The sequence below is a fragment of the Anser anser genome, assembly GCF_964211835.1.
Source record: "Anser anser genome assembly, chromosome: 6".
NCBI classification, from domain to species: Eukaryota; Metazoa; Chordata; class Aves; order Anseriformes; family Anatidae; genus Anser; species Anser anser.
In genome coordinates this window covers 12,351,987-12,366,378 of record NC_139726.1, presented here as the reverse complement: position 1 = coordinate 12,366,378, position 14,392 = coordinate 12,351,987, and the positions used below count along the sequence as shown (strand labels likewise).

At 36.9% G+C, this 14,392-nt stretch overlaps 1 long non-coding RNA gene across 13 annotated transcripts in view; it reads right to left on the bottom strand.

The window, feature by feature from the left end:
* Nucleotides 1-14,392, bottom strand: part of LOC310901738 — a 283,646-nt gene that overhangs the window by 151,850 nt on the left and 117,404 nt on the right. The window lies entirely within an intron of this gene.

Genomic DNA, 14,392 nt, shown 5'->3' with positions numbered 1-14,392 from the left:
TGTTAACAGAATAGGAATCTTCAAGTCTGAATGATGATACAAGGACAACTTTTGTATTGGTTCAGTGCACTGTTTTATTTTTACAAGGAAATATATTGTGCCCTTTCCATACACATAACATGCCCGTTTACAACAAATGTACATATGTACAATGTACTGCTTCCCAGATGCTACATGAATCTTAGAGGAGAGAAGGTTCTTTGCAATTGGGAAAACCTCAGCCAAAAGAAGATGTTCAAATAATGTCTAAAATATTTACTCCTCCATTTTAGAAATTATCAGGGTCAAGATTTTATCACTAGGATAGCTGAAAACAATTTTCATTGAAATAAATTATTTCCTTATGAAAGGTGTGATGTCACAACATAGGATAAATCCATCACTGGATCATGAATGCCAGCAATGGCAAAAAAAAAAAAAAAAAAAATAATATATGGAAAGTTTACAACAAAATAGCAGAAAAAAATCTAATGCAATTCCACACATTCACTTTTTTTTTTTATTTAATTTAATACCAACAAAAATCCAGCAAAACAACAAATCTACACCCATATGCCAGCTGTCAGGCTTCCTATCTGTTAAACATGTTATATGCATTGCTACTGCTGCTTTTCCAATGAAAACTGTGCATTCTAGAGAAAGAAAAAAGCCCTCATTTTTCATCAAAAAAGCTAATATCTTATAAAACAAAACTTTCCATCCAAGCTATTCCCTTTTCTAATCAGAATAACTATCTTGTTCCTTTGTTTTTGTACTCAGACTTGGAATCACCTCAACAGATTGCAAGACAAACCAATATCAGAAGCAAAAAGTATAGAAATGTACATTGAAGTTCTGCTAGTCAAAACAATTGTTTTCCTAGTCTCTTTAAACTAGTTCACCAGTAAGCTATTTGTCCTCTATTTAAATCAACACAAAACACAATAATGAAGGTGGTGTTTTTGTTTTGTTTTTCCAACGTAGGGATTCTTTCCTAGTTTGTGAGGGTTTCCTACTCAATTTGTGCTTTTTATAAGTGTCTGTTACTTTATTTTTTTAAAATCATTTTAATTTCTGTGCTTGCCTTTTTTTTTCTTTTGCTATGACATAAAACTGAAACTAAATTCATTGCATTCTCAAATTATTTTCATATTCATAGTAGTTCCCGTTCCAAAACTGAAGAACACATCATTCCACCTCAGAGCAACTGTAATTTTTAGATTTCAAATTATGCAGTATTTTAATATCATATTAAACATCTATTAGGTATTCTTCAATCCAAAAATAAGCTGTGAAATTTCCCATATGAATTTTAATATGATATTGTTATTAAAGCTAAATAAAAAAGAAATCAGTTTTCAGATGGAGACACTACTATTTGAGTGCATACTAATTATATACACTATATATCTACAATCTAAAGAATTGTTATTGGGCGTTATTGCAAGAGAAGCAGTTAAGAATCAAAATGAAGTACTGTCCATATTTTCATCTGAAATGCAAAAATCTGCTATTTCTCTGAGATTTTCAGGCTTGTTATGTTACTTATTCTAGCTAAACAGCATGTCATCTTCTGACAGTTAGACAAAGTCTTAGAAAGTACCAAGCTAAAATTATCCAGGAGAAACCAGGCCGAAAATACATATAAAGTACCCCAATTAAAAAAGTCTCTGTTGCAACTGAGCTTGATTTATATATGCAGGTCCAATAGAACTGGACCTGAAAATGTTGAGTTTATATCCCATAGACACAATGCAAAAAAAAAAAAAAAAAAAGTTCATAAAACACAAACCATACTGGGTTACCCTGATGTTTTATTTGAATATAGATACCCAACTTTAACAGTGCCTGGAGTAAAAATATCAATAGTTGTATAGGTACAAATGAGAGAATCACCTTTCCTCAGGTTTCTCTTTCAGGGGCACTGCACAGAAGGAGTTTAAGTCCAGACAGTGCTACCTTATGGATGGCTTTCTCATTGAAGCTGAAGTTCAAAAAAGTGTTCCTTTTTGGCAACATAATCATTACATATTGAAATTGTTGTTCATACTTCAAATCCTGCTTTAAGTCATGTTCTGCAAAATGACTGGCACTCCTTACAAAAGGAGGTGAATGCTAAGTATCTAACCTGCAGGTCACTGGTGGGGAAAAACAAAAAACAACAACAAAAAGAAACACGACCATCTGACAGAAGGCAAAAGAGCAGAAGCTCTTGTATTACTATCTTTAAAGCTGCTTTTGATTAGTATTCACATAGAGCATGCAGGTTCATCTCTTGATCGTAACCACCTTTTACCTCAAGAAAACTAGGTCATCCATGGCATGACAAAGCTGCACTCAAGATAGCCCTGCAGAACAGGATTCTAAGCAAGAGAAAACTGACCCCCATTGACCCCAAAGGACTTGGTGCTGTGACCACACACAGCACTAGCTGTGATCTAGCTCTATCCACTCAGCATTTCCTGGGTGTTTGCTTCCTTCTCTGGAGGAGCAGGAGATGTCCTGATGAGATGCCCAGACATGTCTCTGATGTCTAGCATTAGGCCACAACCAGTCTCCCTGAGAGTTCAGATTTATCATTCTGAAGCAAAGATTTTATTGTAGTGTACAGATAATCTTCATGGGAAGGCCATGCAATTAATGATGAGTTAGTTAATTAATGGTGAATGTTGTAGCAGGTGGCAGTTCTACTCCAGCTGGTCCAGCCACCTGCTAATAGCTCTGTATTAGCCTGGCTGCCCTGTACCTAGCACTTGGAGAGTTATCCCAAACTGCAATTAAAAAAATGTCCTTTAACTGCAGTCCCTTTATGCGAGAGAAGGGCATGAAGCACCACTCCAAATTTCAAAACACTAAACCACTTTGTAAATTTTGTATTAGCACATCAAGGGGTGTGTGTGTGCGTGTGAATTTTCTATCAGTCTTTAGCATTTATATCAATAAATATAATTTTCACACAGAAATGACGTTTTATAGGAGTATATATACGTATTAGAGGATACTATACATAACCAGGACAAAGAACAATAAAAAAATCCTCATCTGCCCAAGACACAAAACCATTAAGTAGTAAGTCATCTGTATATCTGCAATGCTAGACTCTCTAATCCATCTAATGGATGACCTTACATATCAAAGGTTTCTAGGGTTAAGATCACGTGTCCATTCAGCTATAGTGGTAGGACACATACGTTATAGGAAGCAAACTCCAAATTTATCATGAAAAATGTTGTATTGAAAAGTCTTCAATAGAACTACAGTGCTCCATCCCTCCAGGGGCTGTGGATCACAGTGGGAAGACACTTTAAACATGATAGACATGACTAGATCTCTAGACACTGAAGTAGATAGTAGCACAAACTATTTTATTAACTTTATACATAAAGCAATTTTTCAAAGGGCCGTAAGAACAATGCTATTAAAAAAAAAAATCAGCTAAGTTCCACCCATAGAAACAATCCTGTCTCCTTATTACCCCTTCTTTCCAAAACTACTTCTGCACCAAAAAACTTTTAGCTATCTGTGGAGGAAGATGGAGTCTATCTACATCCCTCTTTAAAAGGTGATTGGATATATACTGATCACCTTTCTTCTGACCTACTGCAGATACAGTTGAAAGTTTCAGTCTCTGAAATTTCTGGACTAAATACTTAAGAGGTCACACTCAACCACTCACCACACGTGAAGATTAGATTCTGTTGGTTTATTCATTAGCTTATCATAAAAAGAATGGTTAAAATTCTAGATTGGGTTACTGTTTTTTCATTGCTTTTACATGTTTTAATTTTAAATTTCAAAAAGTAGTTTACATGTACTTTAAGATTGTTTTTGAAATATATATTATGAAAGTATATATTTTGAAAAATAAAATAAATATTTTGAAAAAATGCTTCTGAGTGAAAGGTACCTATAGGGGTTCTCTATCACCATCTTAGCAAGAAAGATAAGGATCAGAGATAGGATTTTAAAGTGAGAAAGATTTAAAGGTGCATCACTTTGCAGCTATGTTTTCTCTCTCCCCCTCTTCATTTTAGTCCAAACTCAATATTTTGAGGACCAGTAGAACATATATTCATCAACTGGGAAATGAGAAAATGACTATTGCAATGACTTTTTTTTTTTTTGATCTACTGAACGGAATAGGGAATGTCATTGAAAAAAATCTACAAGCAGCTCATATTTTCTCCTGAAGTTAGAACATATATTTCAGAAAGCTATTCATTTTATATACAAAGATTCCAGATAACATAAATCTCACTACATTTTTAGATATGCTTTTCCAATAGACAGCTATCCCTCATTGTGAAAACTGCACACCCTATTTCTAATAAGACTGTCTCTGCCTTCTCTTCCAGCTACTGGATTTCATTATGCCTTTTTCTGATAAATTGAAAACCCTTCTGTCACTATTATTTCATTTGTCATTGCAGAGGTATCCCCTTCTATCTCATGTGAACTTTAAGTGGAAAGTATCTCATAGATGGGAGGGAGAAATCTATGGTAACCACTCACCACACTGCATGACAGCTCATCCCTGACGAATTTAAATGGCCAGCTACTAGAAAAGCACCTTAATTAAAAAAAGCCCTTGAAAGGGCAGACATTTCAGTAATGATATGGTAATTATTAAGATAAGCACTTGCAGGAAGGAAGTAGTATCCAAATTTTATGAAAGCATGAGACCTTGTCAGATTCCCCTAAATTTCAATGTTAAAGTGTGTCACTTCAAATGACTGGAGACTGATGAGACTGTATTTCTTGATATATTTATAGAAATTTTTCACTTTATATGGGTTCTGTGCAATTGAGAGATAGCACTCTTAGATGTCTATTAAATGTTTTAATATTTATTTTATGTGTTCAATATTAGAAAAATCTCAAATTTGGAAAAGACTTAGATTGAAGAAGAACGTTTCTTAGACCAACTCTTCACTTGATTGTTATGATTCACCATCAACCTTCTTCAAAAGAGATCACATGGACAAAAAAGATTTAAATCACAATCTTAGTATTGCAATGATACGGCTACTTTAACAACCGCAAAATAATGTAAAATGCCTTTGATAAAAAATAATTATTAATAGTAACATTAAAATGAGATATCTAGAATTCTCCACAGCTCTTCACTGCAAGGCTGGGTGTAAGAAATAGTAGCACAATGTCAAAAATTATTCAGCATCACAAGTCAAAAATTGTTTTCTTATTTGACATCATTTGGCAGTCTTAAAAAAAAAAAAAAGCTTAAGTCAGTTGTTAAGAACATTATCCACATTAAGCCATACATCTATCAAATATATCTGCCTATCAGTTTCCTCTAAAGCAGGAACGGCCAGCTACACTGCATACAGAATTTCAATAGGAAAATGCCCTTAATAAGCCCCAAGAGTTCAACTGTTCTTTCTTCAAGGCTGTGAAGGGAACAGCCGAAGGGCCTTATGATTGCACCATAAAGTTGCAGAAGAAATTCAGTGTCTATTAGAACATGTGGTAGTTTTACCCATCTGGGCAGCTGAACTCCACCACAATCATTCTCACTCCCTCTCCTCAAAGGGAAAGCAGGAGAAAATACGATGAAAAGGGCTCAAGGGTTGAGATAAGGTCAGAGAGATCACTCTATCACCACAAGCAAAACAGACTCAGCATAGGGAGATTAATGTAATTTATTGCCTGTTACTAACAGACTAGAGCAAGGTGAAACTAAAAGCAAACCAAAAAAACCCTCCCCCCTACATCTACCCTCTTCTACCTCCTCCCTCCAGGTGGCACAGGGGAATGACGAACAGGGGCTGCGGTCAGTCCCTAGTGCTCTGTCTCCACCACTCCTTCACAGTCACTCTCTGCCCCTACTCCAATGTGGGGTCCCTCCCATGGGATGCCATCCTTCCTGAACAGATCCTGTGCGGGCTTCCTATGGGCAGCAGCTCTTCAGGAACTGCTCCAGTATGGTTCCATATCACAGAATCCATCCATCAGAACCAAACTGCTCTTACATGGGACCCCCACGGGCGGCAGCTCCCCCCAGACCCCCTGCTCCTGCATGGGCTCCTCTCCACGGGCTGCAGCTCTGGCCCAGAGTCTGCTCCTGCAGGGGCTCTCCATGGGCTGCAGCCTCCTCCAGGCCGCATCCACCTGCTCTGCCGGGGGCTCCTCCATGGGCTGAGATCAATTATACCTTTTAACTGTAAAGGACTCCATTAGCCTTCTTCTGCTATCACATAATCAAAGATAAACAATGCATCCTCCTGTGAATTTCTACATTCAAAGTCAATTTCCTCCAAATGAAGTCACAGTCCAAATTTTGTTATTCTCAGGTATACCATGAACACATTAAAAATGGTTAAGATATTTTATTTTAAAATAAATCTTACTAAATTTGTGACCTCTAAATTGCATACTTCTGATCACCCTTCAAAGTCTTTTCCTCCTCTTTTCTTGCTACCCTGTCACTCACAGCACTGTCCTTTGCCATTTCACCAAGGATAAAAAAGCAGTACGAAAGAGGAAAGAAAGTAGAAATACTATACCTGTAAAGTAAAAGAAGCCAGCTAGCTATTCTTAAGTATATCAGAGGAAAGTCAAGTGTATCTTATGATTTTGGAGAAAGCATTAGAAGGGACAATGAATAGATCTTGTTGAAGGAAAGATGACTTCTGATGTTGTAAAGAGTCCTAACACAAAACCCCCTAACTTTCATGATCCACATCCTGTGTGGTTTGTTAGAAACTGATAAAAAGCAGCTGACAATTTCAAGAACAGTGACTTGATGAGGCAATGCATAGCTGACTGGGGAGGACATTGTGTCTAGGAGGCAAGGGATGAGATCTACCAGTTGCTGTGCATAAGAAATGTGGCCACTACACTCATTAATTCCTGAACACACTTTATTTTAATTCTTACAGGGTGGTGCGACATTTAGGTCACCTTTAGCTTGAAGTTGGCATTTGCCTCACAATTATATTAATGAACAGTCAGGGAAAGCTCAACAAATGCTAGAATCAAATGCAATTGAAAGCACTTTGATGTCCACTAACAGTTACATTTCATCAGAAAAAAAGACCATTTCATTGGTGACCACAGGAGAGTGTGTGCTTTTGTCTAATTTTCTTTTGCTTTTCTACTTGGATACAGGAGTCTTCCCACACCCCTTTCCTACACTCTGCATAATGACAAAATCATCACACCTTGGAGAGTATCTCATGTCTGAAGAGGTTCAAGGCAAACATATGCTAAGGCCCACGACTGATCAATTCCACCCAAATTTAGTTAGCAATGCAGTTTTCCTCACCTCTGTATAGTAAATGACAAGTACCTCCAGAGAGAGGTTCAGCTGCTTCAGATCTGAGCAGGTATTCTGCAGGTGGTTGTCTTCCATTAATAATCATCCATAGAGCTGTTTGTGATTCACTTTTTACTTATACTCTCCAGCTTAATCTTGATTTATATGTTCAGATTTAAATAACCATAATCCCTGTTCATGTACTCACTCATTGCAAGGTAGAAAACGGTCACTTAGTAAGAGGAATGCCATGCAACTGTGAAATGTAGATCCTGCCATACTACAAAGCTTTGTATACTTCTGACTTCCACCCATCAAAATCTTGTGGCAGTTGACCAATAGCTTCAAAAATCATTGGAAAAGTAGGCAAACTGGCAAGAAGCCCCCTTTTTTTTTTTTTTTAAACACACCACAGTAAAAAAAACATTCACGTGACTGAAAAATCTTTCCACAGAGCTTAATATAAGGCAATATGCAAACCTGATAGATAGGAAACAGCTTGCCCAAAGGACAGAGAACAACTGATAAGCAGAACAGTTGGTTCCAGTTGGGTATCCCATCACCTTGCTGTATTCAATTCAATTAGGGAAATGACTTTTCCCTGTATTTAATACCTATTTCTAAAATAACACACCAGACAACAGCATTCAATCCTAATAAAAGTGATAACAAACCGTAACATGCAAGAACTAGGGCTTAATTTTATAAATTGATCTTAGAACATTGGTTGTTTTCTTGTCATCCCACCCCATGCACTTTTTTTCCTACTCTTCTGGGAAAGCTAGAAAGAGTGCTAAGTCTTCAAAATCAGATAAAGTAATAACTTCAGAGTCATGACAAGCCTTGAATTACTTTAGTAATTCTATTTTTAAGTACTTCATAGACTATATAATTATATGTTTTAAAAATGAATTGTATAGAATAAAATCATGGAACTCATTTTGCCTTACTAGGAGAGTAATTGTTTTGTCTTTTGATAACAACTTGAAAAGGAACCAGATTGTATATATAGTGTAGTTGCCTCAAACAGTAAACATACTAGATTCAGTGACCCTGGAGGTCTCTTCCAGGTTTATATTCCAAGAAGTACATGAATGTGTGCTGACATGGATTTTGTGCTGGGATATGGAAGCCTTTGGAATGAGAAGTGCTATCCACTATAAAGTAGGTAGGACAATGACTGCAGTGTGACCCTTTTTATTGACTAGTTTCCAAAGTGCATGCGAAATATTTGGTATGTTTACTCACAATTTTTCAAACCTTTCTAGTTTGCATTTTGGTACATTTCCCTGGTCTCCTCAGTAGATATGCTGTCTATCTAAAGATGAGAAAAATATTTTTTCTTCAACCAAAACTGTCTTTTTCTAATGACAACATTATCACTAAGTTGAGCTTGAATGGTAAAATAGTGTCCACAGGTACTGAAAAACAAAAGACTTTGCTAAAAGGTTATCTCTACTGTACACTGTACACTATCTTAGCATAAGTAAAACTACTACTTTTAATCAAAACATGACAAAGGGAGCACATCCAAATCGATATATGGAAAATGTAATCCTACAAGCTGTCAGAATCACAAATAGAGAGGATGAATTTTAAAGACAGGAAAGCAAGTGTACTCAATGTGAGAAAGGTTACTGCTGAAAAGACTAATCTGACTTTTTAGAAGAGCATGGAGAAGATATAACATGTTGACCTTAGAGTGTGTCACCAATTGTTCTTTAGAAAAAATGTAGCAAGTCCTAACACTCTTTATGCTTTCCAGCAACAAAACACAACTCAAAACATCCAGCTTGTCATCTCTGCAACTTTGCCCTTTACATATACTGCTCCTAGGTGAATATGTGCATTGCTACATATTTCCTTGCTTTGGCTAAGAAGCCAACAGCAAATTCAGGTTCCCTTAGCAGTTCTTTTTCAATTTTTTTTCTTTTTAAACACAATAGGACTCCACCTCCTTCCATGCTACAGAAGCAAGTTTTGCACCTGCAAAAAATCAAATCACAGTAGATGTGCTTTCTGATGAGTATCCAGTTTGAACACACACAAACAAAATACATCTACTTTATCATTAACACCTGCATCCAAATGTTACTCTTAAGTTTATCTGGAATTACAGCTAGTCTTCAAATAGTAAGTCTATTAAAGAAGAGAAAGAACTACAATAAAGAGGATTCCAGACAGCCTGGTGTTCTAGCTGTGTTGTCTTTATTTAACAGGCCCCATATCTAGTTTTCAGCTTATATAACATACTGAGAAACCACACACAGAATAAAGAAAAGCATGTGTTTATCTTTACAGCTCATCTGTAAACTACCAGTATAACTTCACAAATATAAATCATTTCTGCCCAAAGAGAGTTGTTAAATTGCAGTCTTTTTTATTCTAGAAAGAAGAATCTGAGTGACTTGCAATTTAGTTCTAGTTTGTCTAAGCACAGTATCTAATGTTAATTAAAAGAGTAGATATTATTAGACAACACTGCAGGAAATCTGGCCAGATTCCAGGGAAAGGGGGAGATGATAGAGCTGTTTATTTTGCATGAGTTACTCTGAATAAAATATCTAGCTTAATCCTGCTGACTGTTTCAGTCAAACTGAATGATAATCCAAACTTTATATGAACTATCCAAACCAATTGAATTTGCACAATGTCCTAAAGATCATGAGGGAAAAGCTAACGTGCTATTTCAGTGTTAACATCTAATTTCTTTTAATGGAAAGTAGCTGAAAGAAGTTTCAGATTTCTATAGGAAAGAGACAGCAACTAATCAAGAAATGCCATTCTATTTTCATCACTCGTGAATATCTCCTGCTCATATCTGCAATGAAGCCTCTACCTGCACAAGTCAAGGGAAGACAATTAAAGCTTGAAATCAGTTCTTCAGTTGAGAAAAATGCAAAAAAAAAAAAAATCTCGTCTTTTGTTCTTTTCTTTCACATTTCAGTTCTTTCCTGACTGACAGGCCAGGATATTCTCCAGTTGCAGCAACAGACGTTTGGCATCAGGGAGGGATGGTTCTTGCAGGTCTTCAGTGGGCTGAGTACCGTTACCTCACAAAACATAGGTCACCCTGTTTCCCCAAACAGGTCACTAAACTATCCAGGAGTAGAATGCCCAAGCCCATCCTTTTACCACACCATTTCACTATAGTCAGAGGTGAGAGTTCTGGTGAGCAGGAGATAATGGAGAAAGAAATCTGTGCCCTCTCAAATGAAATAAATGAGAGGAACAGCTTTAGTTCAATAGCTGGACTGTTGCTTTAACAACGATTTTTCCTGGTAATTAATTGGCTGCTATAGCTGGTAAGGGACCCATGGATATATACGACTTCAAACTGTTATAACTTTCATCAAAAGAAAACCTTCCCACATGCAAGAGCCCCCAAAGAATGTGGTGTTAGCTGATTAATGAAGTCCCTCTCAAACTTACAAAAAAAAAAAAAGTTAAAAGAAAAAAAAGAGGCAACCTTGAAATTCTTTACCTGATACCAGAGGATGTGCCAAAGACCACAGCAGGTCCAAATGAGCTTGCAGGGAATCTGACATCCTGCCAGCAATGCAGAACAGAAACACCTCAAGAGAAAGACCTCTAAAGCAGCAAAGCTAACATGGCTGGAAGCTACTCTTCTGAAAGGCAGCATTTCTCTGTCTCTCTCCATATTGGCAGTTATTACAGTACAGATAAAAATATCTGCAGAGAAGAATGATGGAGAAGCATTAACTAGAACTACACAATAAAAGTATTTTGTTTATTTTTTTAAAAAAATGTTTTATAATGTTGATTAACCCTTGTGAGTAGCTCATGAATTTCAACAAGGCCACTCGCAAGGTCCTGCACATGGCTCTGGGCAATCCCAAGCACAAATACAGGCTGGGCACAGAATGGCTGGAAAGCACCTGTGAGGAGAAGTACTTGGAGGTGTTCGTTGATGAGAAGCTCAACATCAGCTGGCTATGTGGGCTTGCAGCCCAGAAAGCTGACTGTATTGTAGGGTTCCTTAAAAGAAGTGTAGCTACCAGGTTGAAGGAGGTGATTCTCACCCTCCATTCTCATGAGACCCCACCTGAAGTACTGCTTTCAGTGCTGGGGCCCCCAGCATAAGAAAGACACGGACCTGTTGGAGCAAGTCCAGAGGAGGGCCACAAAGGTGATCAGAGGGCCAGACCACCTATCCTAGGAAGACAGGCTGAGAGAGCTGTGGTTATTTAGCCTGGAAGACCTTACCATGCCCTTCCAGTACTTATGGGGGTCTACAGAAAAGCTGGGAAGAGACTCTTTTTCAGGGAGCACAGCGATAGGACATGGGAAAATGGATTTCAATTAAAAGAGGTTTCGATCAGATATAAGGAAGAAGCTCTTTACTATGAAGGTAGTGAGGCACTGGAACAGGTTGCCCAGAGAAGCTGTGGATGCCCCATTCCTGGAAGTGTTCGAGGTCTAGTGGAAGGTGTCCCTGTCCATGGCAGGGGGTCTGGAACTACATGATCTTTAAGCTCCCTTCCAACCAAAACCGTTCTATGATTCTATGTCTAGCACTCTTCTTAGCCACTTCAATAACCCTCTGTAATCTACTACTGAAGCTCTTTTGATGCTTTAGCAGATTTATCCTTGTAATATTCTTGCAGGTTAAAGAAATGCCATTAGCCCTCTTGATATAAAGAAAGTATACATAAAACAGCTAGGTCAATATCGAATAAGGATGCTGTGTTGAAACCAGGAATAAAACAGATTTCCTAAGCCAAAGCACAGTATCTTAACCCCTGACTAGTTGGGAAATACAAAAGCATTTTCTTGTGTTTATCAGAGATCCAACACTGAAACCAGCCCAGACAACAGGGTATTTCATAGCTACTAGAGATGGACAGAACGTGCCAGATTCATTTGGAGCAAAAATATGGCTTTGTAATCAGGTATTATAATGACTAAAAAAAAGATTCTCAGAGGAAAAAAGATGAAAAAAGTTTTTACTTTTTTTTTTTTAATAAAAGTTAAAGCAACTTATGTGTTTTGGACAATAATTCTGGCAATGATTAAAATTCGCATGCTCTCAAAATTAAATTTATTAGAGAAAAGAATCAAGTTCTACTAGACATCTCTCACTTAAAAAGTCTGGAAGAATAGTTGGGAGAGAATATCAGTGTATTCGAAAAGCATCATTATGTGCTTGCCTTATTCATATGCTCCTCCTCAAGGCATTCCCTACTGGCTGTTTTTGAAGGACTTGAATTAGAGTCATCTTAAGTGCGACCAAGTACAAAATTGTCAGTATAAGCCATTTACCAGGCTCTTACCATTGCTTATTTCTGCTTTGGAAAAGACAATGAATGTCAGGGCCACTCAATCATATGTTAAGTTTGACTAGTTTTGGAAGAGCTGGGGGACTAAGTTATTGGAGAGCTCATTAGAATGACACGCTGGAGTGCAAAGGTTATGAAAAAGACACACCCAAACTTGCTGACTGTTGCTTTCATGAGAGATTTCTTGTGAAAAGGTCACTGAAGAGCCTGACTTCTCCCCTGCTCCAAATTACCATACAATTGTGCTGTGCCATGCTTGAATTACAGGCAGTGTGCTTAATTCATCTTTAATATGCCTCCTTATATACTGGGAAAAAAAAGTCAACAACCCTTACAGAAACACGGATAGGCCAGTATCTCAGTCACACTAATTACACCAGTTTACACTGGTATAAAACAGGAGGAACATAGTGCTGGATGTGGCCTTATGTTAACTCTTTGTTTTACACAAATCATTACAGCTCATCCATTTCTCGAGAGGCAGGTAATCTAGCCCTCTGAATCGCAAGTATCACACTCTTTAACTTACCTCTTTTATTCAATTACACAGCAACAGTAATGAGTTGATAAATAGGTGCTCAAGTTACATCGGTCCATATGCTTGTTTAAAAAACAGAAGTTAAAAATTAGAAAAAAATATCCAATGATTCTGCATTGTGCTTACCTGACTTCCTTGTGGTCTAGGATTGTAACTTAGGCTATCCTCATAGTAAAGGCACAGGTTGTTCTGTTGCTTTCTAGGTTTTTCAGCTGACCATTGGATCTATGTTCAATCAACACATTTGCAAAGTTCAGTCATGAAACAGGAAACAATTTTCACCTGCTCTGTGGTCATTGTTTAGTTAAACTTCCATGACCCAACTATGCCTCATCCTCAAAGTGAGGAACTGGACAATTCTTTTATGTCACAGACTATAGACAACTTAACTTTCCACTTTTTGTCTGTTACAGTTGTTTTGAGAGCACTAACCAATTCATTCTTGCTCATCACAGCAGTCGTGTAACACGACAAAAATATTGGCTCATTCACACCAATGTGTGGTCTGAACATTTCACTGAGCTGCTATTTCTCTGCAGGGCCAGTTGTTTGAGGGTCAGCTTAGGCTGCATATGCAATAAAAAAATCTAATGTTAATACAACTGAATTGAATATTTATTTCTTAGTGGTTGCATGTTTCAACATGAAAAAAAAATCCTGAGTTTTAATGCTGAAAGACACCACAATTACCAAAAACAAATACTGAAGCTAAGTCAGAACAGATAACTTTTCCAGTTTATATAGGTTTGTCTTTTTCCAAAACTATTGCCCTTTCTATCATTACTTTTTTATCGAAAATTAACTGATAGTTTTAATATTAGTCTTTTTTAAATTTACTGACAGTTACCTTAATATTCCATCCTACACACTGTGCAATCTGTTATTGGCCAGGAAGAGACTAGTCTATTTCGAGGAGAATTGCCTATTGGTTAGATGATACTTCCCTACATCAACAACCCATGATCATAGTATACTGAAAAAATCAGAAACTGGAATCTAGGAAGAACTTATATTTTATTAAACAAGCAAACCTATAAGTTGCAACTTTGAACAATAAACGTGCATTTAGGAAGTTCTGCTTCTGCAAATATACATAGCATTCAACTTTGACAGTTATTTTCTGCAAACAATTATTCAAAAAAGAAAAAAAAAATGTCCCCAAATGAACAAGTTGTATCACTTCAGAAAAAACATTTTTACAGCCTTTTTCGTACTGCAGTATCTGAATATATAAACGATATAAAAAAAAAAAAAAAAAAAAAGATCTGATCTATGGATAGCTGTCTTAACTTTCATATG